Raw genomic sequence first — 12,136 nt, 5'->3', positions numbered from 1 at the left:
ATTTATCCTATGGTTCTGACTTGGTGTACAGGGAGAATACTGTAAGAACGGCCCATGTTCTGAATTCTGTCGCTGTACATTTCAAAAGTGCTGAACAAATAGTTTTAATGACTACACCGGTGCTAGCTCGTCATTAACGTCTTAATCGAAGTTACGTATTGCCTCTTATCCGCTCATCGTCCCCTTATGCCATAGTTTGTACATCTTAATTGTCAGTAGAAACCAGATTTGTTTAAGCAAGTCAGCCATATCAGCTATGTTTTTTAATAAGGCAGTAAATGAGGCTGAATGAAAATAAATTCTGCCAGACAAGGCTCCGCTGATAGCCGGGTATAGTAGTGGTAAGGTGTTCGGACTTCTGTTGGGACTCTGCTGTTGGGACAGCTTTCTGTAGGCCCTAACAGTTTGTGGGCACCATTTGTCACAGTTATAGTGTAATTAATGTGTTGTGTTGTGTAGTTCCTTTGCTGGCATGCATCTAAAACAATTTGGGGGAGTTTGCCCCACCAAGATTTACATGCTAAAATCGCCACTGGCGTGGATGAATGTTTCATCCTGACGGAGCCCTGTCACAAACATGCCCTCTGCCACAACAGGCCCAGGTCGTTCCTGTGTGTGTGGCAGCCAGGCCTACGGGGCATCAGGCCCGGTGTGTGGACCTGGATGAGTGCCAACAGAACAACGGAGTATGACATGCTGCTGCCACCTATTGTACTCCCCTTTACCTTCCATTCCCTAACTATGTGTGTGTGTGTGTGGGGGGGGGGGGGGGGGGGGGTGAAAGTGTATCATAATGTCATAATTATAATGTGGTGTGCCACTGTTTGAGTAACTGTGCGTTTCATTCACAGAGAGTGATTCGTACCCGTTTGGTGACCAGGTGGAAGATTGAGGATTGTGGTTGGACACAGAAGTTGGGATCTCTCCTTACGTCACATCAATTTTGGATTTCCGCTTCATGGGCAAGCTGTTTGATCGGATCTATGTAAGTATCCACATCTTTACTCACAACTCTGATACTGGAACCCCCGAACTAAAGAGAGCAAGATAATAAGTGATGAGTACTATTTACATTTTTAGTACAATTCTATTTTTCCTCTATTTTGCAGTTGGAAGAAAATGTACATCACTGTGATTCTTCTCTGAAATGGCCTTTGCTGTGGACATTTAGTGAAACATTATTCTCTATCCTGCTTAGTTCTCAGATAATGGACTGTTCCAGTTCGTCAGTCAGAACTAGTTCCTGCTTCCTGTCCCCTTCCCTAAGGGTTTCTGCCATGCTGGCAGTGTTCTGGTACGATGCTGACCTCACCCAGGGGGAGGGGAAGCTGCTCTATCAGGTGAGAGGTTGAAGGGTCAGGGGTGAGAATTGAATTTGGGTCAAAGGGGAATCAAAGTGGGGATGGACTAATCTCATCTTCTCATTATTTTCTCTCTCATAGGAATACCACCAGCTGAATATGTCTGATATATATTCCCAAATTGTCTTCAATCGTACAGCGGAGGATGTTACACGGTACAGAAGGGCAAACCTGCATTCACCCCAGCCTGCATTCACCCCAGCCTGCATTCTAAAGATCACCTGGGATCATGTGATGGCTGTCTACTACCAGGAAATAAACCACTCAGAGTATTGGTCTGTTTTCAATGTCCATGGTCCAGTTATGTCATACTCCAATAGAGGCATATACTGTAGGTGTCTATTGGTGGTTAACATGATTGCATGTCTAGCAGGGAAGTGGGTTATTGGACGGTAGGGTGTGGTATGGTTTGCTCTGATGTTTGTCCTAGTTTGGCATCCATTTCTGTGTGCAATGTGAGAACCTCAAGTGTTAGCTGGGAGAATGTAACCTATGTCAGTTCTCACCTATTATTTTTATTCCTGTGGTGCCACCTTGTGCCCACTTCCAGACTAACACCTTCTAGTACATCCTGACTACCGACAGGGAGCACTCCTTCGCCCTGCGAAATGAAATTAATCTATTTGGCCCAGGGTGGCGGTACAGGCCTTAGGAGGTGAGGGGAAGTATAGGTCAGAGCCCAAACGGGACCCCCAGAAGAGGTGCCAGGTGTGGGCAGTAAATGAGCCTTAGCCGAAGGAGTGGGCCAAGGGGGTGTCGTTGTGCCCCTGTACCCACGCCCAAGCACTGGAGGATCTGGCATACGGGCCTGAGACCCTGCCCCTCAACCAGCAGGATCGGATACGGATAAGGGAGCAACGGGGACTGCGCCGGGGTGGCAGTTGGGGTGACGTGTTCCAGTCCATCCTGTCCAATGTATGTATGACCCACAAGGTCCCCTGTTGGCTGGATACAGCGAGCGCTATTTCACTAGAGCCACTGCACAGAAACACATACAGTGAGAACCAACAGTATTGGAACAGTGACAGTTTTCAGAGTCAGAAGTTTGTAGCGTCAGAAGCTTGATGTAAACATTGCGTGCTAGGAATATGGGACCAAGTAATACATTTTGACTACTTTAATACTTGTGGTCCCCAAAAATGGGGGGGACATGAACAAAAAGTGCTGTAATTTCTAAACGGGTCACCTGACTTGAATGAAAATACTCTCAAATTAAAAGCTGACTGTATGCACTTTAACATCACAGCGATTGTATCATTTCAAATCCAAATTGCTGGAGTATAGAGCCAAAACATCAAAAATGGGTCACTGTCCCAATACTTCTGGAGCTCACTGTAGGTAGCGTCTCATTTAAATCATATAGTGAAAAAGATCAACCTGCCATTTGGAATGTTGTTCTAATCAATAAAACCATTCAATGATGTAATCATTAACTGCATGTCTTTTTAAACTACAAACTCATTCATATTGCCTAACGATAGTTTTGTCTTTTATAATTTCTAGTTGAGGATCTCCTTCCGTTCCAGTGGTGTTGTATCCTGTCTCCTCTGTGCCACCTCTATCTGGCCATGACCCCCCTGGACCGTTGCCAAGGTTATGGCTGGATGAGCGACTGCTGCATAAAAGCAGCCAAGGCAACACACAGCATTGGTGATCGCTTACCTCTACTCAGCGGAATGGGGTTAATTTACTTTCAACTCAACTCGTTGAATTAATTATTATTTACTTGGATCACAATATATTTAAGCAATAAGGCCCGAGGGGGTGTGGTATATGGCCAATATACCACGGCTAAGGGCTGTTCTTAAGCACGACGCAATGCAGAGTGCCTGGACACAGCCCTTAGCCTATCACATGAATTGACGCTGGAGAGACAAAGCAGGTACGGGGAGTCAAACATTAATAAATAACAGACATGGAACGAGACAGGAACAGCGTCAGCAAACAGAAAACAAAAAACAATCAATGCAGCAGCAGGGAACAGAGCTGGGGAACTGACAAATATAGGGGAAGAAATGAACAGGTGATAGGTGAGTCCAATAACGCTGATGCGCGTGACGAGGGAAGGCAGGTGTGCGTGATGAATGGCAGGAGTGCGTAATGCAGGGCAACCTGGCGCCCTCAAGCGCCAGGGGGACGGAAGAGCGGGAGCAGACATGACGGTACTCCCCCACCTGGGCAAACCGGCCGAGACATGGGCGCTGGGCAAGCCGGTTAGGGCGTGGAAGCCTGTCGATCCTGCTGCAGAGAGGGAGCCCGATGATCCGGTGGAGAGTGGCGGGATGGGAAGCCGCCGAGTCAACCGGGGCAAGGAAACCTCTCGAGCCAGCTAGGGCATGGAAGCCCGACGGGCTGGTTAAGGCACCCCCGGTTCCATCGGTGGCGGGATCCACCCCGACGTCACCAAAACATTTTTTTAATCAACAAAAAACTCCTGGACAGGCTGGGCGAACAAGAACTGACGATCCGGCTGAGGCCCGACGTGGGATGGGCGCCATCCGAGTCAACCGGGGGAAGGAAACCTCTCGAGCCAGCTAGAGCGTGGAAGCCCGACGAGCTGGCTAGGCACCCCCGGTTCCATCGATGGCGACCCAGAGCCAATGCCACCATACCAACCGGATCGCCAGTACTCCCCGATGCTTCGTATGTTGGCTGCTGCATTCTGTCACATGAGTTGACGCTGGAGAGACGAAGCAGGTACGGGGAGTCAAACATTGAATAAATAACGGACATGGAACGAGACAGGAACAGCGTCAGAAAACAAAGACAAAAAACTATCAATGCAGAAGCGGGGAACAGAGCTGGGGAACTGACAAATATAGGGCAGGAAATGAACAGGTGATAAGTGAGTCCAATAACGCTGATGCACGTGATGAGGGAAGGCAGGTGTGCATGATGGATGGCAAGAGTGCCTGATGCAGGGCAACCTGGCGCCCTCAAGTGCCAGGGGGAGGGAAGAGCGGGAGCAGACGTGACATAGCCTTGGTATATTGGCCATATAACACAAACCCCCGAGGTGCCTTATTGCTATGCTATTGCTATTGCTTATTATTATGAACTGGTTACAAATGTAATTAGAGTAGTAACAAGAAACGTTTAGTCATACTCGTGGTATACGGTCTGATATACCACAGCTGTCAACCAATCAGAGTTCAAGGCTCGACCCACCAATTTATAATAATATACAGTGGGGAGAACAAGTATTTGATACACTGCCGATTTTGAAGGTTTTCCTACTTACAAAGCATGTAGAGGTCTGTAATTTTTATCATAGGTACACTTCAACTGTGAGAGACGGAATCTAAAACAAAAATCCAGAAAATCACATTGTATGATTTTTACGTAATTAAATTGCATTTTATTGCGTGACATAAGTATTTGATCACCTACCAACCAGTAAGAATTCCGGCTCTCACAGACCTGTTAGTTTTTCTTTTAGAAGCCCTCCTGTTCTCCACTCATTACCTGTATTAACTGCACCTGTTTGAACTTGTTACCTGTATAAAAGACACCTGTACACACACTCAATCAAACAGACTCCAATCTCTCCACAATGGCCAAGACCAGAGAGCTGTGTAAGGACATCAGGGATAAAATTGTAGACCTGCACAAGGCTGGGATGGGCTACAGGACAATAGGCAAGCAGCTTGGTGAGAAGGCAACAACTGTTGGCGCAATTATTAGAAAATGGAAGATGTTCAAGATGACGGTCAATCACCCTCGGTCTGGGGCTCCATGCAAGATCTCACCTCGTGGGGCATCAATGATCATAAGGAAGGTGAGGGATCAGCCCAGAACTACACGGCAGGACCTGGTCAATGACCTGAAGAGAGCTGGGACCACAGTCTCAAAGAAAACCATTAGTAACACACTACGCTGTCATGGATTGAAATCCTGCAGCGCACGCAAGGTCCCCCTGCTCAAGCCAGCGCATGTCCAGGCCCGTCTGAAGTTTGCCAATGACCATCTGGATGATCCAGAGGAGGAATGGGAGAAGGTCATGTGGTCTGATGAGACAAAAATAGAGCTTTTTGGTCTAAACTCCACTCGCCGTGTTTGGAGGAAGAAGAAGGTTGAGTACAACCCCAAGAACACCCTCCCAACCGTGAAGCATGGAGGTGGAAACATAATTCTTTGGGGATGCTTTTCTGCAAAGGGGACAGGACGACTGCACCGTATTGAGGGGAGGATGGATGGGGCCATGTATCGCGAGATCTTGGCCAAAAACCTCCTTCCCTCAGTAAGAGCATTGAAGATGGGTCGTGGCTGGATCTTCCAGCATGACAACGACCCGAAACACACATTACATTTACATTTAAGTCATTTAGCAGACGCTCTTATCCAGAGCGACTTACAAATTGGACACAGCCAGGGCAACTAAGGAGTGGCTCCGTAAGAAGCATCTCAAGGTCCTGGAGTGGCCTAGCCAGTCTCCAGACCTGAACCCAATAGAAAATCTTTGGAGGGAGCTGAACGTCCGTATTGCCCACCGACAGCCCCGAAACCTGAAGGATCTGGAGAAGGTATGTATGGAGGAGTGGGCCAAAATCCCTGCTGCAGTGTGTGCAAACCTGGTCAATAACTACAGGAAACGTATGATCTTTGTAATTGCAAACAAAGGTTTCTGTACCAAATATTAAGTTCTGCTTTTCTGATGTATCAAATACTTATGTCATGCAATAAAATGCAATTTAATTACTTAAAAATCATACAATGTGATTTTCTGGATTTTTGTTTTAGATTCCGTCTCTCATAGTGGAAGTGTACCTATGATAAAAATTACAGACCTCTACATGCTTTGTAAGTAGGAAAACCTGCAAAATCGGCAGTGTATCAAATACTTGTTCTCCCCACTGTATATACCACATGTTTGGCCCCATTATGTGATAATAGACAGATCCATCGCACCGTGCTTGTCAGTGTAAATGTACTGTATACAGCCTTGGTTAGTGAATGGTTTCCTAGTCATGTGTATCTGTTATGTCTGCAGGCATGGTGTACAGTAGCCTTCATTTCATCACCTTCAATGGGACTGAGTACTCCTTCAAGGCCCTGCGGCAAGTTTGTCATTGTGCACCTCTCCTCCTACACCAGCTCCAATATCTTCATGCTGCAGGGCGAGAAGGATGAGCTGGAGACAGATGGACAGGCCAGACGGGTCCCCGCGGTGGTGATGATGGCTGCGTTCCACAAGGTCAGTGTGTGTGCGTGTATGTGTGTGTGCCTTATGGGTTGTATTATGGGCAGTAAATCTCATGTGGTTAATTATCCTTACCTCGGTGTGAATGTGTGTGTGTGTGTGTTTAGGTTAAGTGGCGGTGTGCATAGTCAGGGCAGCAACTACTCTTCCTGGGATCCAGCAAAATTAAGGCAGTTTATACAATTTAGAAAACATTAAAATACATTCACAGATTTTACAACACACTGTGTGCCCTCAGGCCCCTACTCCACCACTACCACCACATATCTACAGTACAAAATCCATGTGTACGTGTGTGTATAGTGCGTATGTTATCGTGTGTGTGTATGCACGTGTCTGTGCCTATGTTTGTGTTGCTTCACAGTCCCTGCTGTTCCATAAGGTGTATTTTTACCTGGTTTTTTTGTATCTAATTTTAGTGCTTGCCTCAGTTACTTGATGTGGAATAGAGTTCCATGTAGTCATGGCTCTATGTAACACTGTGCGCCTCCCATAGTCTGTTCTGGGACTGTGAAGAGACCTCTTGTGGCATGTTTTGTGGGGTATGCTATGTGTTAAGCTGTGCGCTAGTAATTCAAACAGACAGCTTGGTGCATTCGACATGTCAATACCTCTCATAAATACAAGTAGTGATGAAGTCAATCTCTCCTCCACCTTGAGCCAGGAGAGATTTACATGCATATTAGCTCTCTGTGTACATCCAAGGGCCATCCGTGCTGCCCTGATCTGAGCCAATTGCAAAAAAAAGTCCCTTTTTGTGGCACCTGACCACACAACTGAACAGTAGTCCAGGTGCGACCAAACTAGGGCCTGTAGAATAGTGTTGATAGTGCTTTTAAGAAGGTAGAGCAGTGCTTTATTATGAACAGACTTCTCCCCATCTTAGCTACTGTTGTATCAATATGTTTTGACCATGACAGTTTTACAATCCAGGGTTACTCCAAGCAGTTTAGTCACCTCAACTTGCTAAATTTCCACATTATTTATTACAAGATTTGGTTGAGGTTTATGGCTTAATCAATGATTTGTCCCAAATACAATGTTTTTAATTTTAGAAATATTTAGGCCTAACTTATTACTTGCCACCCACTCTGAAACTAACTGCATTAAAGTGTTCCAGTCATTTCAGTCGCTGTAGTAGCTGACGTGCATAGTGTTGAGTCATCCGCATACATAGACACGCTGGCTTTACTCAGTGGTATGTCGTTAGTAAAAATTGCAAAAAGTAAGGTGCCTAGACAGCTGCCCTGGGGAATTCCTGATTCTACATGGATTATGTTGGAGAGGCTTCCATTAAAGAACACCCTCTGTGTTCTGTTAGACAGTTAACTCTGTATACACAATATAGCAGTGGGTGTAAAGCCATAACACATACGTTTTTCAGGCAGCAGACTATGATTGATAATGTCAAAAGCTGCACTGAAGTCTAACAAAACAGCCCTCACAATCTTTTTATCATAAATTTCTCTCAGCCAAACATCAGTCATTTGTGTAAGTGCTTTTTGAATGTCCTTCCCTATAAGCATGCTGAAATTTTGCATGCTGAAATTTTGTCAATTTGTTTACTGTAAAATAACATTGTATCTAGTCAAACACAATTATTTCCAAAAGTTTGCTAAGGGTTGGTAACAGGCTGATTGTTTGACTATTTGAACCAATAAAGGGCCCTTAACTATTCTTTGGTAGTGGAATGACTTTTGCTTCCCTCCAAGCCTGGGGGCACATACTTTCTAGTAGGCTTACATTGAAAATATGCCAAATAGGAGTGGCAATATCATCCACTATTATCCTTAGTAATTTTCCATCCAAGTTGTCAGACCCCGGTGGCTTGTCATTGTTGATAAGACAAAAAATATTTATCCTCTTCCACACTCACTTTACGGAATTCAAAATTACAATGCTTGTCTTTCATAATTTGGCTAGATATACTTGGATGTGTAGTGTCAGTGTTTGTTGCTGGCATGTCATGCGTAAGTTAGCTTATCCTGCTTATTATAGTAGTTGGCAATATCAGTTGGTTTTGTGACGAATTAGCCATTTGATTCATTGAATGATGGAGCTGAGTTTGCCTTTTTTCCCAAAATGTAATTTAAGGTGCTCCAAAGCGTTTAACTATTATTCTTTATGTAATTTATCTTTGTTTCATAGTGTACTTCTTTTTATTCAGTTCAGTCACATGATTTCTCAATTTGCAATACATTTGCCAATCGGTTGTGCAGCCAGACTTATTTGCCATTAGTTTTGCCTCATCCCTCTCAAAAATATATTGTTTTCAATTCCTCATCAATCCACAGGGATTTAACAATTTTTTTGTGTCATTTTCTTAATGGGTGCATGCTTATTAGTAACTTGAATAAGCAATTTCATAAATGTGTCAAGTGCAGCATCTGTTTGCTCCTCATTATACACCAGACCAACAAATATTCTTTACATCAACAGCATAGGAATCACTACAAAACATATTGTATGACCTCTAATACACAATATTAGGCCCAGCCTTTGGAACGTTGGTTTTCCTAGATATGGCTACTATATTGTGATCACTACATCCGATGGATCTGGATACTGCTTTCAAGCGGATTTCTGCAGCATTAGTAAAGATGTGATCAATACATGTTGATGATTTCATTCCTGTGCTGTTTGTAACTACCCTGTAGGTTGACTGATAACCTGAACCAGGTTACAGGCACTGGTTAGAGTTTGAAGCTTTTTCTTGAGTGGGCAGCAAGCCAGTCAATATTTAAATCTCCCAGAAAATATACCTCTCTGTTGATCACATGCATTTCACACATGTTATCCAGATACTGACTGTTATCACTTGGTGGTCTATAGCAACTTCCCACCAGAAGCCATATTACTTCAACATTATTTAACATAAGATCCTCTCTAATCTTTACAGGAATGTGGTTCTGAATATAAACATCAACACCTCCACCATTGGCAATTTCTGTAAATGTTATAACCTTATATTGCTACCACTGTATCATCAAAGGTATTATCTAAGTGAGTTTCAGAGATAGTCAGAATATGAATTCCAACTGTTACTAGCAAATTATTGATTTCATGAACCTCGTTTCTTAAGCTACATATGTTAACGTGGGCTATTTTGAGCACTTTTCTTCTGGGATGCTTACTTGTTTTCATTGCTTAACTGGGAAGCTTAGCAGAAGTAGATATGCTCATGTTATTTATGTTAGTGCAGGGTGAGCTGCACACAGTGGACTTCCTCCTAGGGCACACCGCCTCAGTGCTAACAGTATTAAACTGGTTCATAGGCACATAGTTACTGCATACAATAGCTGTAGGATAAGCAGAAGCATTCAGGGCAGTTAGAGGGACATACATTATGTTACTTAAATTGTGTTTACAAACACCCCTGGTATAATGTACATTTGCTTAAACATTGTGACAACTCTGCGTCACAATGGTAGGAATTAACTGAGCTGGGCTTGGGTCATTGATAAGTCATTGTCTCAATGCAACCTTTATAATGCTGTGAAAGAATCCAGGAAACACACTGATTTGTGTGGATCCTATCCTCCTTATTTTCCAAAAGGTATCAAAATTGACAACAAAAGTTACACCCATTGAGCTTCAATTATCACGTAGCCAGTTGTGAAGAGAAAGAATCCTGCTAAAGCGTTCAGTGCCACGATTCAGAGACTGCACAGGGCCGGATAATGTTTAGCAGAGAGTCAATCAGCTCTTTAAAGTCCAGTTTCAACTGTTCAGAGCTGCCCTTCATAATGTCATTAAAACCCACATGAACTATGATAGAATCGATTTCCATGTCCTGACGTAGTACATTCGGGAGCAGTTTAGACATTGTTTTTGCACCAGGAACGGTCACATTTCTTACAATGGAGTAGAAGTCGACGGATTAATCGCCATGGCTGATTAATTAGGGCCAATTTCAAGTTTTCATAACAATCGGTAATCGACCTTTATGGACGGCGATTATGGACGAATACATTGTAGTCCACGAGGAAACTGCGTGGCAGGCTGACCACCTGTTACGGGAGTGCAGCATCAAAAGGACCTTGTGACTGTAACCTTGTAAGTTGCTAGCTAGCATTAAACTTATCATATAAAAAAACAATCAATCTTCACATAATCCCTAGTTAACTACACATGGTTGATGATATTACGAGGTTAACTAGCTTGTCCTGCGTTGCATATAATCAATGTGGTGCCTCTTAATTTATCATCGAATCACAGCCTACTTCAACTTCGCCAAACGGGTGATGACTTAACAAAAGCGCATTTGCGAAAAAAGCACAATCGTTGCACAAATGTACCAAACCAAAAACATCAATGCCTTTCTTAAAATCAATACACAAGTATATATTTTCTTAAACCTGCATATTTAGTTAAAATAAATTCATTTTTGCAGGCAATATTAACTAGGGAAATTGTGTCACTTCTCTTGCGTTCAGTGCAAGCAGAGTCAGGGTATGTGCAGCAGTTTGGGCCGCCTGGCTCGTTGCAAACTGTGTGAAGCCCATTCCTAACAAAGACCGTAATTAATTTGCCAGAATTTTACATAATTATGACATAACATTGAAGGTTGTGCAATGTAACAGCAATATTTAGACTTAGGGTTGCAACCCGTTCGATAAAATACGGAACGGTTCCACTGTTTCACTGAAAGAATAAACGTTTTGTTTTCGAAATTATAGTTTCCGGATTTGATCATATTAATGACCATAGGCTCATATTTCTGTGTGTTTATTATGTTATAATTAAGTCTATGATTTGATATTTGATAGAGCAGTCTGACTGCAGGGTGGTATGCAGGAGCAGGCTTGTAAGCATTCATTCAAAAAGCTCTTTACTGCGTTTGACAGCAGTTCTTAGCAATGCTTGAAGTACAGCGCTGTTTATGACTTCAAGCCTATCAACTCCCAAGATTAGGCTGGCAATACTAAAGTGCTGATAAGAACATCCAATAGTCAAAGGTATATGAAATACAAATGGTACAGAGAGAAATAGTCGACGCGTCATAATTCCTATAATAACTACAACCTAAAACTTCTTCACTGGGAATATTGAAGACTCATGTTAAAAGGAACCACCAGCTTTCATATGTTCTCATGTTCTGAGCAAGGGACTTAAACACTCGCTTTTTTACATGGCACATGTTGCACTTTTACTTTCTTCTCCAACACTGTTTTTTCATTATTTAAACCTAATTGAGCATTATTCATTATTTATTTGAGACTAAATTGATTTTTTAAATGTATTATACTAAGGTCAAATAATAGTTCTCATTGTTCATTCAGTATTGTTGCAATTGTCATTAAACAAATGTATGTATGTATATAATCGGTATCGGTGTTGAAAAATCATAATCGGTCGACCTCTACAATGGAGCTGGCCAAAATCCTGGCTGGGGAGCAGCCAGGAGAACCCTTTATGGATGGGCGAGAGGCAGGAGAACTTGAGCCCATTGCTCCCGGCGCCTGGTCCTGCTCGATCCAGAAAAGGGACTGAAGGTTGCTGAAGTCGACTTCGAAATCGTAGGAACAGGCACTGCGGCTGCAGACACCCCCAGCGACGAAGGTGCAGGAAGATC

Source organism: Salvelinus alpinus, chromosome 3 (assembly GCF_045679555.1).
Source record: "Salvelinus alpinus chromosome 3, SLU_Salpinus.1, whole genome shotgun sequence".
NCBI classification, from domain to species: domain Eukaryota; kingdom Metazoa; phylum Chordata; class Actinopteri; order Salmoniformes; family Salmonidae; genus Salvelinus; species Salvelinus alpinus.
The sequence above is the reverse complement of the archived record's forward strand: the minus strand, read 5'-3'. Positions refer to the sequence as shown.